The following is a 22,183-nucleotide window of genomic DNA, read 5'->3' as shown; positions in this document are numbered from 1 at the left end:
TATTAATTCGCAGTGTAGGAATGCGTGGTCGGAAAAATCTTATCGGTAGCGTATTTTTATGCCTGCGCAGTGATCTAGAGTAGAGGTCAGTCGCGCGCGTGGCGTACACATCTCGCGCGATGAAACGTAGGTATGTGCCGACCGGTCAGCTGCCGTGCGTAGTTAACTATATATTATTATACAATATTAGCCGATGCGAACAGACCTTCGTGATTGATAACGGGTACGTGTCGGGAATCTGTAAAGTTAATACTTCACATAAAATATTAATTTTAATTACTTGTAATGCAGCACATTTAATTTTCGTCATTTTTGCTAATCGAATATAACTTTTTTTGTTTCAGATAAAAATCCAGAGGAAGATCTTCATCGACGGAGCATCAGCCTGATATCCTTGATGGACTGACCAGTGAGAAAAGTGTCGTACGCCGAAACTATACGAATACGAACCGCAGCCGGTTCGTCGGTCGACTCGCAGAGTAATCGGACGGTTCTTTAATATTAAAATTTTTTAACGGGAGTGTCGTGGACTATCGCGCGAAAGTGTTAAGTAAAAAAATTAATTCTTGCAACAAATATTTAATCGGGCGCGTTCGCGAGTGACCAGTGCGCGGAAGGATGACTCGACACGTTCCATCTGAGAGGAGGAGCAGGCCCGGGGGGCATCCTGCATCGGCGGAGCAACTTATAGGTAGATATCAATTCTTTAAATTAAATTTTAAAAAAACTTTTCCTTTTTTTTTTGTTAAATTTAATTCATAACTAGCATGTCTACATTAATTTTTTCCTCTTTATGTTACAGTCACCGGCAGAATTCTTCAACTCCGCTGAAGCTCATGCAGATCGGTGAGTCGCATGGTTTTTTTTTATTTCGTAGTTTGCAATTAGGTCTCTGAACTGATAACACGTCGTCGACCATAGATTTTTCAATTATAATAACGCGCACGAAATGGGGTCTTTCGAAAAATAGCACACGCGAAGCCCTGCGTTCTAGTTATTACTAAAAATTGTGATCCTCTCGTATCCTTTCTTTTCTTTTCTTTCCTACGCTAAATATTTTAAGACGAATTCATCTCACGGACGTTCGTCGCGAGAAACAGTTAAATATACTGGCAAACTAATCGTGCGAATATGACCCGCGGTGCTAATCAAGAGAGAAGGGCTAACTGGGGTCCTTGACGTAACAAAGGCGACTTCGCCCGCACCATCCGCCAGTTCTCGAGGGAACATCGGAAGTGGGCCGTTTGTGCGACCGCGCAAGCTTAACAGAAATTCTCAAAGGGAACATCGGATGTCGTACCTATTCCCAAGCGACGCGTCGCCGCTGAAGTTAAGAGTTAATCCACGACAAAGCCACGGAATGACCCTCGTTAAGGTCGCCTGCATGTCCTGTACCCAGTGCATTTAACGCTCGTATGCACTCAGCGTATTCGTCGTACAGTTACGCGTTTTACGATCACCTGAGACCGCGACGACGAGCTTTCATATACATTTATACGTATACGTGTATTCGCACGCAGGAAATTCTGGAGGAAAAAATAAAGAAGCAACGCGACTGCCAATAGATTTTAATTAGGTCTTGATCTAGAAATCTCTACCACAATTCTATCGTAATAAATAATTAAATGTCCCGATACGGAAATTCGAGGCAAAATTTAAAATTGTAGAAGCAATTATACTGTAAAGGAAAGTCAGTCCTCTTTTTGCCAATTTAAAATCGAACGGTAGTTTCCTTTAGGATTTTAATTTCAATTTTAATTACCGCATCGTTTAATATCAAATATCGTAAAATTGCCGTTATTATTCTTATTACTATAACTACGATAATGCTATTAGCGATAATAGTTGCTCGTGTTACGTGCCTTTTTACGTGGCAGCCGCTCGAAAAGTCGGCGCGGAATAATGCGTCGCGCGATTGTAATCAACGCGTTAACGTAAATACGGGATGGTGCATTATGGCATCGCGGTGAAATTCCCGGGGACGCGTACACGCCTCGTAATTCGGTGCAACAACTGCTTTGTGGTTGTTGCTCGACGTACCGAAGGTACCATAGTCGTGTGTCGTACCACGAAAGGACATCAGAGCTCCGTAAACGTCCCCCGTGGCACGTGAATTTCGTACAAGCGCTCACGTGAAACACACGACGACGCCCTCGCGCGCTTATAGACCGTTAATTAATTTCCCCAATTACACTCCTACACGCGCGCGCCGTCCTAGGAAACGCCCGGGGGGCCGGGACCTGTCTTCCGACCACTTGACCTGGACTCTAAGCAAAATATTACCTCAGGCGCCCTACTTCAATTAAAAAAAGCTCAACGTTGTGATGTAAAATTAAAAGAGGGGAGGAAGATCGTTAAGAATGCGCCACTAGCGTGCTATCGCTCAAGCTAACAGTTACTTAAAAACCTCCTGGAAATATGAGCGCCAGATGCGCTTATTTTACCCAGACGAGAGAGATAGAGAGAGAGAGAGAGAGAGCGAATGCTTCTCTGGTAGAGGGCTTGATAAAGTAACAAAAAAAAGTCGAGCGAAAGGTCGCTGACCCTTTAAATACTATCTTCGATTCTCTCACGAAAAGACACGCAACGTCTTGCAACGCTCTATACTTACGTCGCACGTGATAAACGGGGGGGATTGCAACTGAAAATCGCGATTATTATTTCGGCGCTTCGCACGCGAGCCAGGAGAATGATTTTAAATCTCAGTGAAAATATTTTATTCAAAAATAGTACCACGCACACGCTTGCACGCGCGGCCAAACTAACACAGTCCCCGCCCGCCCCCCTTCCCCGCCAATTGCAATGTCGCTCCATCGCAGAGATCACGATTTGTCAAAACGGAATATTTTGCGTGAAATTGAGTGCTTCGTTAAAACATTATTAAATTTATGGCTTTTATTCCGCATCGGATTTAACTCCTTTAACGTACGTAGCGTTTTTTTTTTTTTTTTTTTTTTTGATGTTGCGAGCGATACGATAATTATGATTGACTTCGCCGTCGTATTATTATTATTATTAACGCCGTCATTTGATTATTACCCGATGCGTAACGAAATTAATTATCTTCGAAGATTAATTTACGTTATAATAATTATCGCAACACGCGAGGGGTATCTGTTGTGCAAAGTTAAGATCCTAATTAAATTTCTTGGCGCGCCCACGACGCACTCGTCTCCCACATTTGAGAGGATTCTCTCGTAATAACTTTAATTTTGATAATCTTAATAATAGTGCGTACGTAGCACCGAGTGCAAACACGATTCGATGCGTTTGCAATTCGCGAGTATCAACGAAATTCTGGATTTGCTTACGCCGTCGCGCCACGCAAACATTACGCGAAATGATTAATTAATTTTTTGAGTATGCAAAATTATAATTTAATTTAATTTAATTTTATTATTTTAATAGCTTTCACGCGTTCAAACATTTTTGTACTAAACACAGCTGAATTTCGCTTAATTCGCGCATCAGGAAAGCAGCGACAGTCCGCCGCGTCAGAAACGTTATACGAAATAATTAATTAATTAACGGAAGATTAGATATGCAAATCAATTAATCCGTAGTAATTGAGTTAGAGTTCCCGATTTGACTGTTACCGCGACAATCATACCGGGATACAGCTATGCAATAGCAATACGCGATGCATTTTCGATGCAATAACACAACGTAAGCGAGCTATCGCGAATAATCAATCCCTCAGCAGAAGATGCAAATTAATTCCAGAAATACATACTCCGAAGTATATGCCCCGACGTTTTTCTATTCTTCCCAAACGATCATTCCATCACATTTCAATTATAATTCAAATTTCTCTTAATATTCAATCATTCTCTGTCCCGAGGCGTTCCTGACGCGCCTCGTCGAATAGATGTCTATCGTAGTCGCGCGCTTGAAAACATGCAAATTGGCGCCGCAGAAAACGGCCGGGATAAAAAAAAAAAAAAAAAAAGAGGAAAGGAAAAAAAAGAGGGGGGAACGAGGAAATTCAATTCCCTTTTGTCGCGCTCTAAATGTCAGAATAATAAATTTCCGTGTTTTCCAATCTCGAGAGGGAGAAAAAGAAGGAGTTCGAGAGCGGGCACCGATTTCCTTTTTCTTTTATCGCTCCCGATACCCATAAAGAAAGCGTACGTACACGCAAGGGCGGCTTAATATCGCGCGCGTTACTGCCGAGGCGCGCCGTGCTTTTCCGTGCAGAAAAATGCAACTCCGTGCCGCAAGCAACACGCCGCCGCATGGCTAATCGATGCCCTTCCTCGGCAGGTGAAAGAAAAGATCCAACTTCCGTCGCGATATACGGTGTGTATCCCCCGATATAATTCCCAGGGAGCCAAGAATCGACGAGAGGGAGATTTGTGGCAGGCCGCGCGCGCGTCGCCGCGTCGCGTGTGCGCGCCTTTTTTTTTTTTTTTTACGCCGAGAAATACGAGACGCGAGCGGTGTTATCTCTTATCGCGAACCGCAATTTCGATGATGCATCGCCCCCAGTATCGCCCCGAGCGTTTGCCCTTCCACCGCGATAAACGCGAGATTATTCGCGCACTTTCTCCTCTCTCTATCACCCTATCTCTCTTCCCCCCTCGCGGATCGCTCTTAAAGCTTCTTCCTGGATATACTCTTTACGAAGGAAAATCACTCTTTATTAAGCGCCCTTCGACGTGATACGAGCTCGTCGCTTTGCCGCCGCCTGTCGCTTTGAAGTGCCTCTTCGAGTATCTTAATGTACCTTTCCTTCGAGAACGTCTTTCGCGCGTCGCTAACAAGAAAAATGACGCTTCAAAAAGGAACCAATTTCACCGTGCAGATTACTAACTGTGACATCAAAGTACGAAAGATTAATATAAATTCACATAATATTAATTCGCCACTTTTTCTTTTTTTTTTTTTTTTCACTCGCGCTGCTAGTTTTCCGCTCTCGTAAATACCAAATGATTATATGAATAATTAATTATGGAAATTCAAAAAACTTAGTTAAAGGCAAATTTTTCTTTTTTTTTTTTCTCTCTTTTTTTTCGTGAATTTATTCAGTAATATAATTGTCTGCGCTTGTTCTTTCAATGGTCGAATATATTATTCAAAAAGTAATATTTTGCGCAGCGGTGCCACAAAATTTTCTTACGAAACACTCGTTGCGACTCGCATAATCCACGTGTTAACTCAGGCATTACTTTCTCCGTCTCTCATTCGAGCGGCATCGAAAGGAAAAGCTTTATCCAAGAGCTCAGGGTACGGTATACAAAGACTTATTTCGTTTCTGAGACGGATATTTCCTCTCTCCCGGAGCGCGGCAGAGAGCTCGACAAATATTTCCCTAGAATTTATTCCGCCGGAGTAGATATACTTATGCTCGCGGACCGATACGATTGGTCGGAATCGTCGAACTCTCCGAGATCTCTTCACTTGACCCTGCTTGTTATGCGCGCGCGTAATACATTTCTTCCTTCTTGGCTGCACGTCCAGACGTGTCGTTGACCGGGCAGCGCCGCACTCGGTCGTATTTCATCAATGAATTTCGATTCGAATAGTCGGTCGAATAAATAATTTCGCATTCGTTTATTTAAATCATTTATTTTAATATAATCTCATTACGCTAACCAATCCGATAATGTACGTAAAAAAAAATTTACACCGAACCTTAACGCAATTATTCTCGAAAGAAAAAGAATAAAAATAAAACTCAACTCTTTTCGAATTTCAATTATCGATGTAAGTATATGAGATTTTTATAATAATTATTTAGGACACGTAAATAGTTTTGTAGAAAGAAAGAAATAAAATTAATTAATTAAAAAAAGTAAAAAATAAAAAGTAAAAAAATAATAATAATATGCCCTCATAAATTCAATAAACCCCTTTTGAAAGAAAATTTAACGCGTGCGGTACTAGTTCTGGAAATAAAAATATGTTTATCAGGGAATGCACGATTAAAATCGATTCTACATACAGGTATAGAATACATATGTATAACGGCATGATCGTCCAGTATCAATTTATCGCTCACCGGCGGTTTCCCCATTTCTCACGCTTAAATCCTGTAGATAATAAATGCTATAATATTAGCGGTTTGATTTGTCTAGCCATCGAGGATCGTGAATCGCGCCGTTGCAGCTCGTCGAGGAACATAGATGTTCCGATATTACGCGGCTGCAATGTCCGGATTTAACCCCGCCGTCGCATATGTAACGCCGAATAATTTAGTACAATTCGATGCAGTTACATAATACACTTCGTTCCGATTCGCGCGCTGTCCTTATCATACGCAGATATGAATCGCGATAATAAATATATTATAGAGAAATTAATCGGCAATGTACACACCGTTGAAAATTAATAACAATCGTATTATTTAATCATCAATTCTCGCAAATCCCGTTGCCTGTGTAATGGCCGCGTTTAAATGCAGATGGTGCGGTTGCGTTTTATCTATATTTTGTGTATACGGAAAAGCAATCGTCGGTACGTGGATCGGTTAATAAAAAGAAAAGAAGAAAAAAAAAAAGAAAAAGAAAAAAAAAGGGAAACAAAGATGAAAGACGGGATGCTGTATCTCTCATGCCGACGTGATTATTAAGCAGTAAGGGAAGGCAAATTAAAAGGGAGACTCATAGTAATCCAATAAGTATCATGAAAATCCGTAAGTCACGATTAGATTCGCGTTGCGACGAGAAACTTATGTTGCCTTTCAAAGGGGGCTTAGAGAGCCTTAGAAGTTCAAATGCGATTAGAGGCATCGACTCGGCGAACGTTGCTCGTTAGCTTTCTGATCTTACACGGTGTAATCTTTCGTTGCACTCGCTCGTCACCCTCTTTCACTCTTGAGTCGTGTAGAAACGATTTAAACGCGAAGAAGGAGAGAGGGAGAGAAAGAGAGGAGACGGAGAGTAAGCTTCAATCGTCTGCGATTGCTATTTTATTTGAAAACTGTTTTTCTCCAAGTTATGAGAAAGTTGAAGGAACACCGCGCGTCTATCCCGCAGAATACTAATTTCTCTTTTTTACAATAGCACGTAAACTAATGCTAGGACGCTACAGAAAAAAATTTAACAAGATTTAACAAACGTTCTACGCGCGTCCTAACATTATTCTGCCTTTCGTTTCCAATCGTAGAATAATAATAGGAAAAAGACGTTTCCCCTTTTTATTTATTCTGTTTTAAGCAATTTCGCGGGTTAATTCAAACTCATCTCGATACACTTTTCCCGTATGCTTCTCTCTCATTACGTATTCATACGTTTCGCGAATAACTTTTTAATCGTTCATCAATTTTTAATCGACGCGATAAATCGCGGAAATTTTTTTTCCGATTTCGAGGAGAAACGGAACGGGAATTACGAAGTCCCAGGAAAATGAGAGGGAAAACCCTACTTGGCCGGCGTATATGTCGATCTATTTTTCGCTCTTCTTTTCCGTCGCGAAATAAATCGCTTTTGAACCTCGTCATTGTAACACGCCCGGTAACACGATGATAACGAGCTTGTAAAACAGAAAGGTGACTGTCGCGTCGAAGAGACTTTGAAATTGAATAACATTTTACGCAGGCTAGGATTGAACCACCTACGGTGAAACGTTTGTAAGATAACGGAATTGCAAGCAGTAATACCGAGTTGTTAACATTCATTTCTCTTTCCCCCCTCCCTCATTTTATATTTTTATTCAGCATCTCTTTTTAACTCTCGCATTAAAAAAAAAAGCTTCCACTCCGATCTTTATTACATTTTAATTACGCTCCAGTTATAATTTCAATATCTAAACGGTACGCGCCCGTTGACGCTTAAAGTAGCAATAAGAAAAATTATTCATTTAAAAAATATGTACGTTATATGTACAAAAAAATATATATATAAAAAAAAATGAAATATTTCCGCGGATGTAGTTAAGCAGTAGTTTAGCTGTCGTACATAACCAACGATCGACCGTTCCCTTCGGCCGTGCCCGGGAGTAGCCTAACCCCTTGAAGAAAAATCTCTTTATATCGCAACAAATTCCGCAGTCGAAAGTTTAGTTCGACGCCACCGGCAGTCGCTCTTCCCTCCTCCCCCTTCTCCAACCTTGCCGTTGCCTTCCCTAAGGCTACCATGCACTTCCGTTGAGTTTCCGAAGAAAAATCCACGCGAAGCAAAACAACCCTGGTGCTTTCATATCGCGACACTCTGTACATTTATCCAGAAACAGGCTGCGTGGATGTGGTACCAAGAGGAAACGTGTCTGGCATATCCTGTCCTGTAGTTGTCGGCAACTCTCCACCGTCGGTTATTCTCTATCTTCCACCCACGTTCTCTGTCTCTCTGCTCGTTGACTCGACGGCTACAGCATCCCCTCGGATGGTCTTTCCCATCAGCCTACCCTACCGATCTCTCTCTCTCTCTCTCTCTTTTCTCTCCTCTTACAACCCTATCGCCGAACTCCCACGAGTCTCTGTTTTTGTTTACTTGGCATCGATATCATACGCTCGCGGGAGCTGAGGCACCGACTGCACGCTGAAAATCAACCACCACGCGCTCGTCCCCTTCGTAGTCCGGCCATTCTCTCGCCCTGCCGATTCTTCCTGGCGCGCCTCCATTCTCGCTTCTCTCGCTTTTGTCTTTCCCATCGTCGTGGAGAAACGCGCGGTGCATTGCGTTTGGCATCCTATCCGCGTCTCGATTATTTGCTCGCGGGCGCATACGTGCCAATGTTCGTGCGGAACGGGGTGATCTCTTTAATTCCTTTTGCCAGTCAAAAGAAAACGATACGCTTTTACGCGAGCCGCCGAGAAACTTATTAAAATGTCAGGTTATTTTGTCGGACGGTACATCTCCATACTTATACGAAAATAATTTCAATAGACCCGGCGAGCGATTTGAAAGTTAATTACTGCTTATTATACGATGAATATTCATAATAAATAAAACCAGGTTGGCAGTGTACATACGGGCAAAGGGTACAGTTTTTCCTTCCACGTTCATGCAATTTAACAGGTCGCGTTGTGAATGCGCGGAAAACGCGACGGCGGAACAGGATGACGTCCATCGCGGAAACAAGAGTGCATTTGATCTTGCTGCATATGCATACGACATATTTCGAATATGCAAATCCACGACGCCGGCAATTTTCTTTTCCTGATCGATGTTTCCCGCAAAAGCATTCCCCCCGAACCGCGTCTCATCATTCATCGGCCGCGTCGAATGATCTTTTACGCGTTTCGAGTCGACGTAAAAAATCTGCATGGAAAAATAACAATACACGATGCGCGAAACGTTGAAAATAGCTGTTGATACTATCTCTCGCAGCTTACACCATCGTTGTTCCCCGGTTTAATTTCGACCGTTATCTCTATGCATAGTTGATACACCTCCACAAAGAGGAGGAGGGGCGCGCCGTGAAATTTTTCCTGCGATATATATATATTTATATATATATATATGTGTGTATAAAAGTTGAAACTATTTTTTACGGTAATAATATCCGATAAAACGTTCAAGTATTAAAAAGAAATAAATAAAACTGATCAAAACACGCGGTTTATTTTTACGTGAAACTGGAGCCCGATCGAAACAGCGAATTTTTTATACAATACTAGACGCTTCGCTCGCGTTATTTACTCTCGCTTCTTCTACGTTAAAGGAAACTGTTTTTATTTAATAATTTTTGGCAACAAACTACGGGTGTACGTATCTCGCATAATACTTTGAGCACCTCTCAACGTAAAAAAAAAAAAAAAAAAAAAAAAAAGACGACAACAATCAGGCAACAATAAAATCACTACATCTTTTTTTTTCTTTCTTACTTTCTTCTTCTTTCAAATAAAGATTTTGACTGCGAAAGCGTCAGTTTCTTCAGCGAGTTGCAGCTGTTTATAATTCGATAAAAGTAACATCGTTGGAAAACCTTTGAACCGTAATGATAAAAGCGAAGCGCCTCGGCATTAAAATATCGCAGCGGCATCACGAATGCGACGAAGTATTACTTAGTCGCGAGCTAGCAAAATTTGGAAAGAGGACACCGGTACGGGGAAATCTAACGTGAGCGAATTATTTATGCATGGATCACGACCGAACGCGTACTTTCGCGCTGTCCCTTTTACTTCCCGATCGCGGTATTTCCTGTGAAAGGATCCCTGCAAAGCAAACGGGACTCGTCTCCATGCAAATGCTCCCCGCGGACCGGAGGCCGCGCGCAGACAGCCCGGTAGAAATGATAATAACGAGATGCAAGATGAAAACAACTATAATGCAACTCCATCGATTGCGAGAAGCTTCGAAGATGTTGCGCACCTGCGGCGGGTGAATAAATCAGAAACGAACAGGGGGAGGGGGGAGAGAAACGTTTCGCAAAATCCGCTTTCTCGTCGCGCGTCTCGTTTTAAAAATCCTACCAAACGCCGTGATAATGTGTCGCAACATTTAATTCGAACAAAATTAACGATCCGATATTAATTATACACGCTAAAACGTACGGATTTATCTCGTTTTAATGTAATTAGTCGCGATTATATGTCGGCGATATGCCCATTTAGAATCTACGGGGCATCATCAAACCGCTGATTACTTGTAATTAATTACTCCAATTACTTCGAATAGATATAGTAATCCGCGGCGAGTCATTCGGTTTGATCAATAAATAAACGAAGTGCACAATCAAATGTAAAATGTACGTATTAATGTAAAACTCCCGTGTAAACTCCTACGCGGCGAAACTTTATTTAGTAACGCAATTAATTTTATATAGAGTATAAATGTTCGGGAACTCAGTAAATAGGCCGTGGTCTAATTTAATTCGAAAATTATTCGCTCGTAAAAGCGAAATGACGGGAGTCCCTCCCCCGACACCGCATTGAAATTTCCGAGCTCGAAATATCGATAGGTACGATTTTATTAGATTAAATTAAACGTAGTATCGCCATTACTCCAATCAATGTCGCGCTTAAAATTGCCGGGGAATGACATCGTACGGTCGGATGGAAAAGTTATTCTTGTAAATGGCAGACTTGATTCGATTGTAACGGCGAATATCCATTATTTTTATTCCCGACACAGGGAAATCTATACCGCGCTCAACCGTCTACTATATACACTTCGTATACATATATATATGTATATACACTCAGTCTATATATCGCCTGCTGCCGAATTGAAACGGTGGAAGACGCGAATCCGAGCTACTTCCGGATCAATTTTGATTCAATAGAGCGGTATCCAGCAGCGTGGCAACCGGAGGCGAAGGGACTTCCCCGTAAAGAATGGGCGAGATGGCCGACCTGCGGCTGCATAAAACTGCAATGAAATGCAAACGAGTTGTTGCAAAACGACACGCAAAAACGCGACTTCCCTTCCCCTTTGGTTTTACGATGCGGCACGTAGATACGCCAAGACAAGAGATCCCCCGCATTAAATTCGCCGCCGTCTTCAGATCCGGTGAAATCGTTAAGGATCTTCCCCGTCCTGAGTTTCCGCCGTAACTTTTGGGGAAAACCTGACAAGACAAGAGGGAACGGTGGAGTTTACTCCCGTTACTCCAGGTTAAATCGCCTCCGGAGATCGACGCTAAACAGAGTTGCCGGACAAAGCTCTGTAACGATCGTCTACGAGGAAAGAATGTTAGCGAAGGGCTCGATAAAGCAAGGACAAGTCCGACCGAGCAAAAGTCTCGCGGTTAAAAGGATTATTGTCCCGCGTAAAATTGGCTTTTTCACTTTTAAAATTATCGATTGTATAGAAAATGTCGTACCTCGTGTATTTCTTATATTTAATTACGAAACTCTTATAAAATCGCGTTACAAAAGTTTGGGGAACCCCTTTAAAGATTCTGGTCGGAGCTTCGTTAGTTGGGTACGTGAAAATTCTAAAAACGGGTTCGCTAAGCTCACGGATCGTTTCGCGTGCCGGAATCTAATACCAGGTCGACGTAATGGTCTGTACGTTTTGTGCGACATGTGACAGGTGGAAAGAACGCGTTCTCGCCATTCGATGCGACATTTGGTAACTTCTTTCATCGGCGCGCGAACCGTACCCTCCATCAAAAACATTTCTCAAACCAGGAACAATTCCATTCCGGAGTGCGAATCCGAGCGTACGTCATAGTCAAACAAGAAGCATAAACCAGCGGGAGAACGGAATAGAAAAAGAAGAAAGCGGCGAGAAATAGAAAGAAAGAGAGAGGGAAAGAGAAAGAGAGAAAGAAAGAGAAAGAGAGAGAGAGAGAGAGAGGCAAGAGGGATGTGACGGAGAAATTGCCGCCAACGGAAGTACGCGTCGACACGGACGAGATTTCGATCCCGAAATACTGAGGGTATTTCCCCGGGCGGTACCCTGTCGTAGCGAAAAATGAAGTAGACTAGCCAATTGTCCGAAGACGAGATAGTAGAAAAACTTCGGCGCGCGAAAAACACGACGATTAAATATTTTACGCGATAAATATAAAAAAAAGTTTCCATCAAGCGATCGGAGAGCTACTGGAGATCATTTACAATATTGACCAAAACGTGCTCGATCATGACGCAAAGCCAAATAGTACCTAGAATTGCACGGTGAATTCTCTGCCGGAACTAAGCTGGTTCGCCGCAACTTTTCAATCGCTAACATATTTGCAAATGGAACAAGAGCGAGGATTTCAAAACTTCCACAACGTTTCTCTATGCGAGAGCAAGCAAAATGCACCGTACCGTAATACCGCGAGAGTTACTATCGACCGGAAATTTGCATTATTATAGTAAATGTTTTAACAATGAAAATAATAAGCTTTTCATACGGTGTAAATAATTAATATAAATAATTAATTGCTATAGATTTTATTATAATTATTTTAACGCGAACGAGATGATCCACGCGTATTTTATCCCAAGCGAATTCTCTCGGGCAATTTGTGGCCAATTTTCTTTTTACTCCGACGTATACCGCGTGTCAGTGACCCAGAGTATTCGGGGAAAATAATATTCCAGCCGCGGCTCGATCGTAACGACGGACAATTTCTTGATAGATTCGTGAATTGGTAACGCGACGAAATTCAAATAACCCTCCAATCATTTTTGGTTAATTAACCGGTCAAGGAACTCGGATACATGATGTGGAATGCAGTTATCGGAAAGTTCAATATTGGCTTCCGACAGCGAGGTGAATATTCAATGGAGACGAATGACGGCGCGAACGAAGCCGCCGAGGGAACTTCTGAAGTCAGTTCGCCAGAACGCCTGGCATAGTACAATGTTCGTCTGATTGTCAATTTGTATTCGAGAACTGTCACACCGTCATCTCGATACTCGTTATCAGCAACCGTCGTTCTTGCGTAATATTCTTGCGTAATATTCAGCACCCTCGCGTATATATTAAAACCGTAGAAATTTTATCGAGAAAAGGATCCCTACACGTCTTCCAGTATTTCCTCTTTTTTTTTTTTTTTTGTTAGATCCAGCATCGCGCACTGTTCAACGTTATTTATTACAACAGCTGACTTGAGATAAAAAAAACTCTCCATTCGCGATTTCGGAGATTTATATTTTACATTGATTAATTAAAATTGCAATATCAAATTTAATTCATTACAAAATGGCAAGTGTCTCGATAACACCAAGCGATCGCTCTCGTACAGGTGCGCGCTCGCGCTTAAAAATTGTTCGACTCGAAATTTCGTTCGAAACTCCTCTCGTACGAAATTTTATTAAACTTTTTAAATTCTCACAATATTGGGGGCGTCGGGCTGAAATAGCGCCGTCTTATTGTGGCAGCCGCGTAAAATGATAACGAAAGCGAATACAAGAGACAGCGCGCGGAAACTGAACGACGACGGTTACGACTATCAGGAGAATGCTTCGATATTGGCTGCTAGCCCATTCCGATCCGAATATCCACTAGAGACGAGTGTCCGCACGGACGCGAGAGCAAACGAAGGGGGAAGGGTGCATATTAGAATAGGAGAACTGGGAGAGAGATAACGAGAGAGAAAGAGAGAAAGGGAGAGGAGAGAGAGAGAATTTATTGAGAACTGGTTTATTAGCCATTAGGGAAGGACCACCTCACGGAATATTGTCTTGGTACGTACCATCGCACATCGGCACGAGTGCCGATTGCAGCCGTGCAGTGCTAGAAGCTGCAACCTGCTGCAGCCTGTGTCCGAAGGGCGGAAAATTGAAATCGAGCCTCCGCTGCATCGCCGCTCGACGGCGGTCGGATATATTCGCAGCGTCAGCAGATTCCTCATCTTTTATATCCGGCGAAATGTTTTATTTCGTAAATAACAAAATTATTTTTCTCTATAACGGATATTTGCGAAATTTTTGATACGCTCAAAGCAAATGTTACTACAGGAAGTGTGCGCCGTTCTGCACGTACGAGGCGCGATGATAGATATTAAATTAATTTAAACCAAGTTATCGAGCGAGTAAATATATATTATAGCATTATCAATATTTGACTAAAAATTCGGATTAGTTTTGGTGAAAAATATTTGCACAGTTAAATATCTTTTGTGAATTTACAGAGAGACGTTACTCTTTTTTTTTTTTCTACCCCCCGCCCGAGTTTTTAAAATCGCGAGTGGTACACGTTTTAATCAAATAACTTCAGCTTAATCCAGTACCTTTCTGCTTTGAAAACAATAAACCTAGAGTCTAAAGAGATATACAAATCTCCGGGCAGTAGCTACCTCTGGCAAATGAAACCGCGCGAATATCCGCAGACGTGGATTAAGCCTTTACTGCATTTTATTACGCGGACATAAATTTCCTCTCGGAACGGAGCTATTGTTGCGGGAAATGTGTGACGAGCTAGGAACGCCGAAAGCAGAAAAGCAGGATCGACAGAATCAATATTGGTCGCTCCTGATATTTGTTTGGGACGCGACTGGGAACCGGATTGCGCGACGGAATCCGACAACAGAATGAAAAGGACACAATCTCAATCGATTCGGAACAGGGATCCTTCCGTCTAATCGAAAAACGTCGCCCGTTCTTTGGCCGCGAGGCACCAAAATTGAGAAAGTGAGTGAGTGAGTGAGTGAATAACTGCACACCGGGAATAAAATATCTTAATCGCGTTATACATTATATACACATTTGTATGACAAACGTTCTGGAAAGCCTACATTTGTAGCTATATTGGCGGTCGTAAATTCTGCGCGAGCAAATATGCCATATGATCATACGCACACAATGGAAAACAACGAGTCGAACAGGACGATGGCACGATAAGAATTTTATATCAAACGATAAAAATATTATTTTAAAAGAAGTAGAAAAGCAGGCTTACAGTCGTCTAATATAAAATATTTTATATATACGTAAATAATAATTTAAACTTTTTTTTTTTTTTTAATTTTAAACACCTGATAAACGCGTACTTTAGCGCAATAAGGATAAATAAAATGTGTAATAAAAGTGTCTCGCGAGTTCCGTTGCCGAATGCTGCGTTTTCGTCAAAGGCAATTGCAGGCGGTGATAAGTTTGATATTCGCGCGTACATTCGCGCTCGCTTCAACAAGCCGAAAATAAAGAAGCTTCTACATCACCGGTGATATATCTCGATGTCCTTGTCGGAGAGTACGCGGAAAGTAACAAAGAAACTGCAGAAGTAGGTTAGTGAAACGACCGGGGAAACAAGCAACCACCAGCCGCGTTGAGAATGGGCGGAATTGATAGCGATCTTAATTAAAATTAGGGGGTTACCGGGCCCGGCGTCGCGTAACGCTTTCCTGAATCACTACGGTCGGTCGCCGCTCCCGATTTGCATAACAGTAAAGATCCCCGGGATCACACTTTACACGCCGAGGAGATGCGTTATGCGCGGGTCGTTATTTAAACAATTTCATTAACGCGATATCCATACGAGAATCCGAGCCGTAATATCGAGAGAACAGAGTTTAGCGTAAGACGTTGGCGAAATGGATTTATAGCTGCGGCGCCGTCGGCGCTTCTCCAATTATTTTTGACCCCCTCCTCCCCCTCCCCGTTATTAGCAAAGAGCAATGAAATGCACTTCGACGAATCAGAAATGTTTGACGGTGGAATTAAGGTTTCTAGAGTAACGGCCATTTAGACAGTGACGTCGACAAGCGGCGACTATCTTTACGCTTTCTACATAGTTTTGCATATTCGCCTATTCTTCGTGAAAAGAATAGGAACTCCCCTTCGAAGTTATACGTCGGTCATTTAAAATAATGTGATTTATTTATTCGAATTTTCCCACCTTCTATGTAATTCGCGCATAATCGTATTTATGTCACGTACAGAGAGCTGATTGAATATGATAAGCAGCGGATTATTAAAGCTGACCGTTAAAATTTCATTGGCGGTGCGAGGGAAAAAAAAATAAAAATATTCGACGAGCTGCGTGAGACATGGCGGCTAAATTATTGCGCGGAATTCTTTTTTTAATGGTACACTATCGTAATGATAATTTCGCTTAACATCGCGTAATTGTGCAACGTAAAAAACATTTCACGAAATTTTGCGACTTGGCTTAATTTCACGCAGAACCCTGTCTCGCGGATTAATTACGTAAAATCCTGCCGCTAATCACTCTCATTCGGACTGCCTTAATTCTTTTCTCGGCTCTCGCTTCTTCCCCGACTTTTCAAACTCAACAACGACTCCAGTCGCGAAAAAAAAAAAAAAAAAAAAAAAAAAAAAAATGTTAGTTAAATCACGCAACGACTCGACATCAGAGTTTCTTTCTTTCATACTTGAATGCAATCGTGATAACGATGTCTCCCACGTATGATTGCCAAATGCTATTCGGGCGTATCTCGACGGATAGAGCGTGAAACTATGTCTACGAATCCGACACGACTGTGCAAACTAGTCTTGGCACGCGATCCCGAGAATGAAACGGAGCGTGACCGAGAAGATGCCTTCGCACGTTCGCCAATGGAGCCGATGTTCCTCGTTCTTTGTCTCGCACGATAAAGATGATAACACCGCCGAGGCTCCGACGTGCCTCGGCTCTAATCTACATGTTATTGGCTAGCTAAGTTGTCAGATGACAGTGAAATGAGTTTAATAACGTAGCTGCAGAAAATGATGAAGCTTTTTCCTTTAAATCGCGCAAGAAAAATTAATCTCGTTAAAAAAAATTAATTCCCGCTTATTTATTGCGCCTATTTATTACAGCACTTAACGTAATAACTCAATATTCTAAATTAATTAAATTCGTATATAATTTTTTTTTTTTCTTTTTTTTTCAGCAAAATATTACAATAAATTTACGAAATATTTTTTCCGCAATAGAAATTAACAAAGCTCTCAACTATTTAATATGATAAAATTTGTTACAGCTTAAGAGAAATGCGTGATGCTTCGCTATTAATTAGTAACTATTAACTGCGCTCTGGTTACGACGTAATATCTCGCGTTTGCTGACATTACGTTGCGGTATTACATTAAATTAAATTATACATTATGCATCAGCTCCAAAGGCGAAATTGCGGGGAAACGGGCACGTAGCCCACGGCAAACCCTTCAAGCACAACAATCATTGTTATTGCAGATTCGCCTTACCTAATGACATGAAAAGCCCTTTGAGACGAGAGATAATATGTTAATCCGGATAGTAGGTTGTAAGTCGACGTCCGCATCCATCCATGTTATTCCCCCGTGGCACTTTGAAAGATGCCTACAGGGCGATTCAACTTTTACGAATACAAATTACGTACGTTTATACCTTATTCGATCAAATTGAAACGTTTCCTCGCGATCTTCCCCTCTGACAGCGATTATCAATCCAAAAACAGATTTCCTACATTAAAGTTGTACTTCTGAATCGCAATACCTTTGCGCCGAAAGTTACTTTCACATTTTTTCTCTCTTAACATGTAATATTTATTATTTATCTTCTTCGGCAAGATTTTTCAATTTTTATAATCAAGATTAATGAAACGGCGCGTTAGATTAATGTCGTTCTGGAAAGCTCGCGTCGATTGATCGGAAGAAAGGAAATGGACGTAAGGTTCTTCTGCGATCTGTCCGATTATGCTAATTATAAGAACTAGATTGATGACTATACTAAATTCTAAGCGTATGTCGAAAATGGTATCGCTCTGTACGGCGCGCGGGATAATCGGACGGATGGCGATATGAGAGAAACCATGCCTTTCAATGGCGGGAACTAATAACACAACTCGCAGAGTTTCGGTGACATACACGTCTCTTGCCGCATCGTGGGAATTCTCTATTGCGGACCCGTCGTTAATAATTCATGTACCCGGCGTGATGTAGTGCCTAAGCCGTGGATCCTCGCGTATAAATGATACCTCTCGGCGACGATCGCGCAATGAGACAAAATCTATCGGGAACCGGCGCAAACGGGACAGCTAAAGACAGACTGTAATATTTCGCGCGTCGCGAAAACCGCACGGCTTACATTAGATACGTTCCGTTCAAATTTGCTCGTTCCGACGAAGTTAACGTTGCATCCTCGACTTGGATCAATAATTATTTTTCCTTCTTTTTCTTTTTTTTCGTTTTTTTTTTTTTCCCGCAATATTTACATTCGAGGTAAAAAAAAATAGTGATTGGGATCTTTTGCGAACGTGTCGTTAACGTATTTGTGGCTGTCTATTAAACCGGCGGGTCGGAATTTCAGTCGCGTCGGCCGAATTATTTCGGACGTGGCTTCTCGTCATTTGAATAACAATAAACGTGCGCGACGCACCTTGCGAGAGCGCGAAATTGGAAGAGAAGCGACCGGACGGGAGTATCGATGTCGCATGCGGTGACGCGTCGGAAGCCGAACGCGCTAATTGAATCGTTTTGTGTCGTTCGTGCCCGACACCGGGCGAATTTAACGGCCGATTACGCGCCGTGCCACTGAACAGGAACGTAATATCGCGCGTGCACACCCACGTGAACCCGATGAAATCGGCGACACCGTTCTCGCTCCCAGCGCACTCGTAAATTCGATCCTTCGTTTCATCGCGTCAAAGAAGCGACAGAGTCACGCGATCGCGTTTAAATTTCATCGTCCGCGTGGACAAATTCGATATAGCATTCTTTTCGCGTATAGAATTTTCCTAATTATTCATCGCGCCAGCGTGGGACTTGATCGCGTTTACCTTTTCGTAGAGAAAATTAATTTGCCGCGGCGGCCGTACAATAACGCGACTTAAAAACGAACATTGTGAAGCGATATGAGCTGAAACGATTTTATCACTTTTATCCCTCGATATCATTGTTATTTATTTATTTATTTAATTTTTCTTTTTTTTTAATACGCTTTTATTAATTTTTTCATTATGCACGCGCTCGAAAGGTATCGATATCGATCATATTTTTTCGCAACGACGCTATCGGAAGCTATACGATTTTTAATGCGCGCTGTTTTAGTTTGGAATGGAAATTCCTGTAGGTCATAAACTCAACTGATTCGTTCCGCGCGCGCCAGATGGGGAAATAAAATTTCTAACCCATCGTTTTTCCCTTCCCTTCCCTCTCCTCCCCTCCCTCCTCCTCCACCGGTTTATTACACGTCGATAGTTTAAATGTGTAAAATTTGCGTTACCAATTTCCAAGCCGTCAATCAATATTTGCCGCATCGTGAATGTTTAAGTGCACCGTTAATATTTTTTTTTTTTCTTTTTTTTCCTGTGCAAATGCACGGATGTAGCGCGGTATATTGACCGGCGCCAACAATATTATTATCAACCAATGCAAAATGTGTCACCCATATAATAATGTAGGCGACGTATAAGCGAATACCGATGTAAACTAAACAATTTCTCCGCGCGCTCGCACGCGTTTATACGCGCAAATTGTGTCATCCGCGTGAAGCTTTGATGGCGCGCGCGAACCGCATTAGTACACAAATGTTTAATTTACGACAGGCTGTCAATAAAGAAATATCGCCCGGGGCACAAAATCAAGTAACCGAGCCGATTATCGGTGAAATTTAAGTCACCGATGATATGATAAAATCGATCGGATTTAATCACTCGACGCTAAACGATATCAAATAATCGACGATACTAAATAAATTTACTTAAAAATTTTTAATTTTCATCGTTTATTTAATTATATCAACTCACGCTGTGCCACTTCGGCAATTAATATGCGACGCGATGTAAAAATAACTGGGGATTTTAAGTACGCTCTTCTCGCGGTTATTATTAATATATTCGTAACACACAATCGAACGTCCCAAATCGAACAAAGTGCATTTCGATCGACTGAAGTGAAAATAATACCTCAGTATCGCGCGCGAAAGAACATCTCTTCCGCACTTTTCTCTCGCTTTAATTCACAATTCGCGACGCGGGCTTGCACCCTCCCTCCCGCGCTCCCATCAAATCATATATATTGAAAACTGCATCGGAACGCGTAAAATACCGCGCTGCTTAAATAAATCGTTTCTCCTCTGCCGCAATCTATCAGTGTGCGTCAGCCGTCGCACTTTCGCGCGTTGGATAATTTATCGCGGTCTGTATCGGGCCGGCAACAATATAACCAATCTGATGGCCGGCAGAATGCAGTGGCCGCTCCGGCCAATAAATATGGATGGAGTAGTAATAAATTATAGCTGGAAAAGACGATTAGAACGCGGGCTATAAATTACCCCGGATATATATCGCGAGCCCGCGCGCGACTGCGCCTTATGGCCGCCCCATATGTCCGATAATATGGATATTTTTCGCCCTTTAATCCGTTTAACCGCGAATATTCATAACCCCGTCCATTCGCCGTCGTCCGTTTTTAGCTCGTTCATTTAGATTACGATGATCCCTACCCGTCTCTTTCCTCCACCTCCCCCCACCGCGCCGTCACACGCAGCGTCGTCCGCTATCAGCATACAAAACTATAATAACAACGAATTTCTCACCTTGCTTAAGCCAGATTACGCCGGCGTTACCATTATCTTTACAGAACGCAGGGGGATCCTCGAAATTTCACACGGTTTCTTATTTCTTTTTATATCGCCAAGCTCGTTGTATTGATAAATCTCGTTCGTTGTTTTAGAAAAAACGAAAGCAAACTAAATTGATAGTTCATAAAAAGATAGAACGCATTTGGCAGTATTAACGCGCGATTGTATAATAGTATTAACGTATCGTTGTATTGATATGTTTGCTGAATACATTTATCGAATTTTTTTTACAACTTTTTACGAGTCTATTCGTTGTATGTAAATTAAAAAAAAAAAATATATGTATGCTATATACATATAAGCGTGTTATAAAATTTACTCTGGTATCTTCAGATAAAATTTTTTTCTTTTTTAATATTGAAATATTTATTAAAATAATTTTTAAATATTTTAATAAAAATACGTAAGATTTAGTTATTAATATTTTATATCGGAGAAATTCGATAAATGAGTCACGCTGGCAAAGAAAAAAAAAGCAACTCCTTCGAGCCGGATTCGAACCAGCGACCTATGGATGTCTCTTATTTTAACCCAACTACAGTCCACCGCTCTACCAACTGAGCTATCGAAGGCTATGTGAATGAGTTATAATTCAGCCTTCACGAAGAATCGTTAAAAGTTGGACACAATAAATCGAATTAAATATGTAGAGTTAAAAAAAGAAAAAAAAGAGAACTATTTACGCAAAATACAGAAAAGCCACATTCCGAGAAGGTAATACAGAAATTAAAGCCACGTGGCTTCTTTTTACTAGTCGACTTTCTTATTATCAATTTGTAACATCGAGTTTCTTTTTCATCTTTTTTCCTTCGTCGATGTCTTGAACGTGTTTTTCCTACCTCGTGCATGTAAAATATTTTGTTCTACAGCCGTTAAAAAGATCTAATATAAAAGTGATACGACACGCATATATTTAAATATGATCAAACGTCCAAGTTTTTGCATTGCGTCACAAGCCGTGCATTTAATTTCCCCCCCACGCGCGCGTACGCTCAAGCATCGATTACACGTGTGTAAGTGCATAGAAAAGATGCAAGAGTCCTACTGTCTCAACTGTGATAATATAATCCAGACCTTCGAAAGGAAAAAAACAAAAGAAAAAAAAATGAAATTGCGAGCCAAGATTGCTGTCACCTGTTGCAATTGAATTGCGAAACACGATCAAATACATTCGCAAGATCTCGTAAAGCCGACCGATCGCCGCACGGTACGTTCGAGACGTGAGAAGCACGGATGCGCTCACAGCTGACGCGAGCGGGTAAAGTTAGGTAGCGCAAGCTGAGCGAAGAAACCCTTGGACCGTTCGAGATACGAATACACCGCGACACGTGACAGTTGCTCTCCGCTTCGAGAGTCTGCGG

General features: G+C 41.7%; 1 protein-coding gene and 1 non-coding gene across 2 annotated transcripts in view; both read right to left on the bottom strand.

The window, feature by feature from the left end:
- The window catches only part of LOC139113871 (von Hippel-Lindau tumor suppressor homolog), a 42,316-nt gene that overhangs the window by 19,785 nt on the left and 348 nt on the right, over positions 1 to 22,183 (bottom strand). The window lies entirely within an intron of this gene.
- On the bottom strand, positions 21,303 to 21,394 carry Trnay-gua (transfer RNA tyrosine (anticodon GUA)). Its single transcript is given in 2 exon segments — positions 21,303 to 21,338; positions 21,358 to 21,394. It is a non-coding gene; the product is annotated as a tRNA-Tyr (tRNA).

This window comes from Cardiocondyla obscurior, linkage group LG03 (assembly GCF_019399895.1).
Source record: "Cardiocondyla obscurior isolate alpha-2009 linkage group LG03, Cobs3.1, whole genome shotgun sequence".
NCBI lineage: Eukaryota > Metazoa > Arthropoda > Insecta > Hymenoptera > Formicidae > Cardiocondyla > Cardiocondyla obscurior.
The sequence above is the reverse complement of the archived record's forward strand: the minus strand, read 5'-3'. Positions and strand labels throughout refer to the sequence as shown.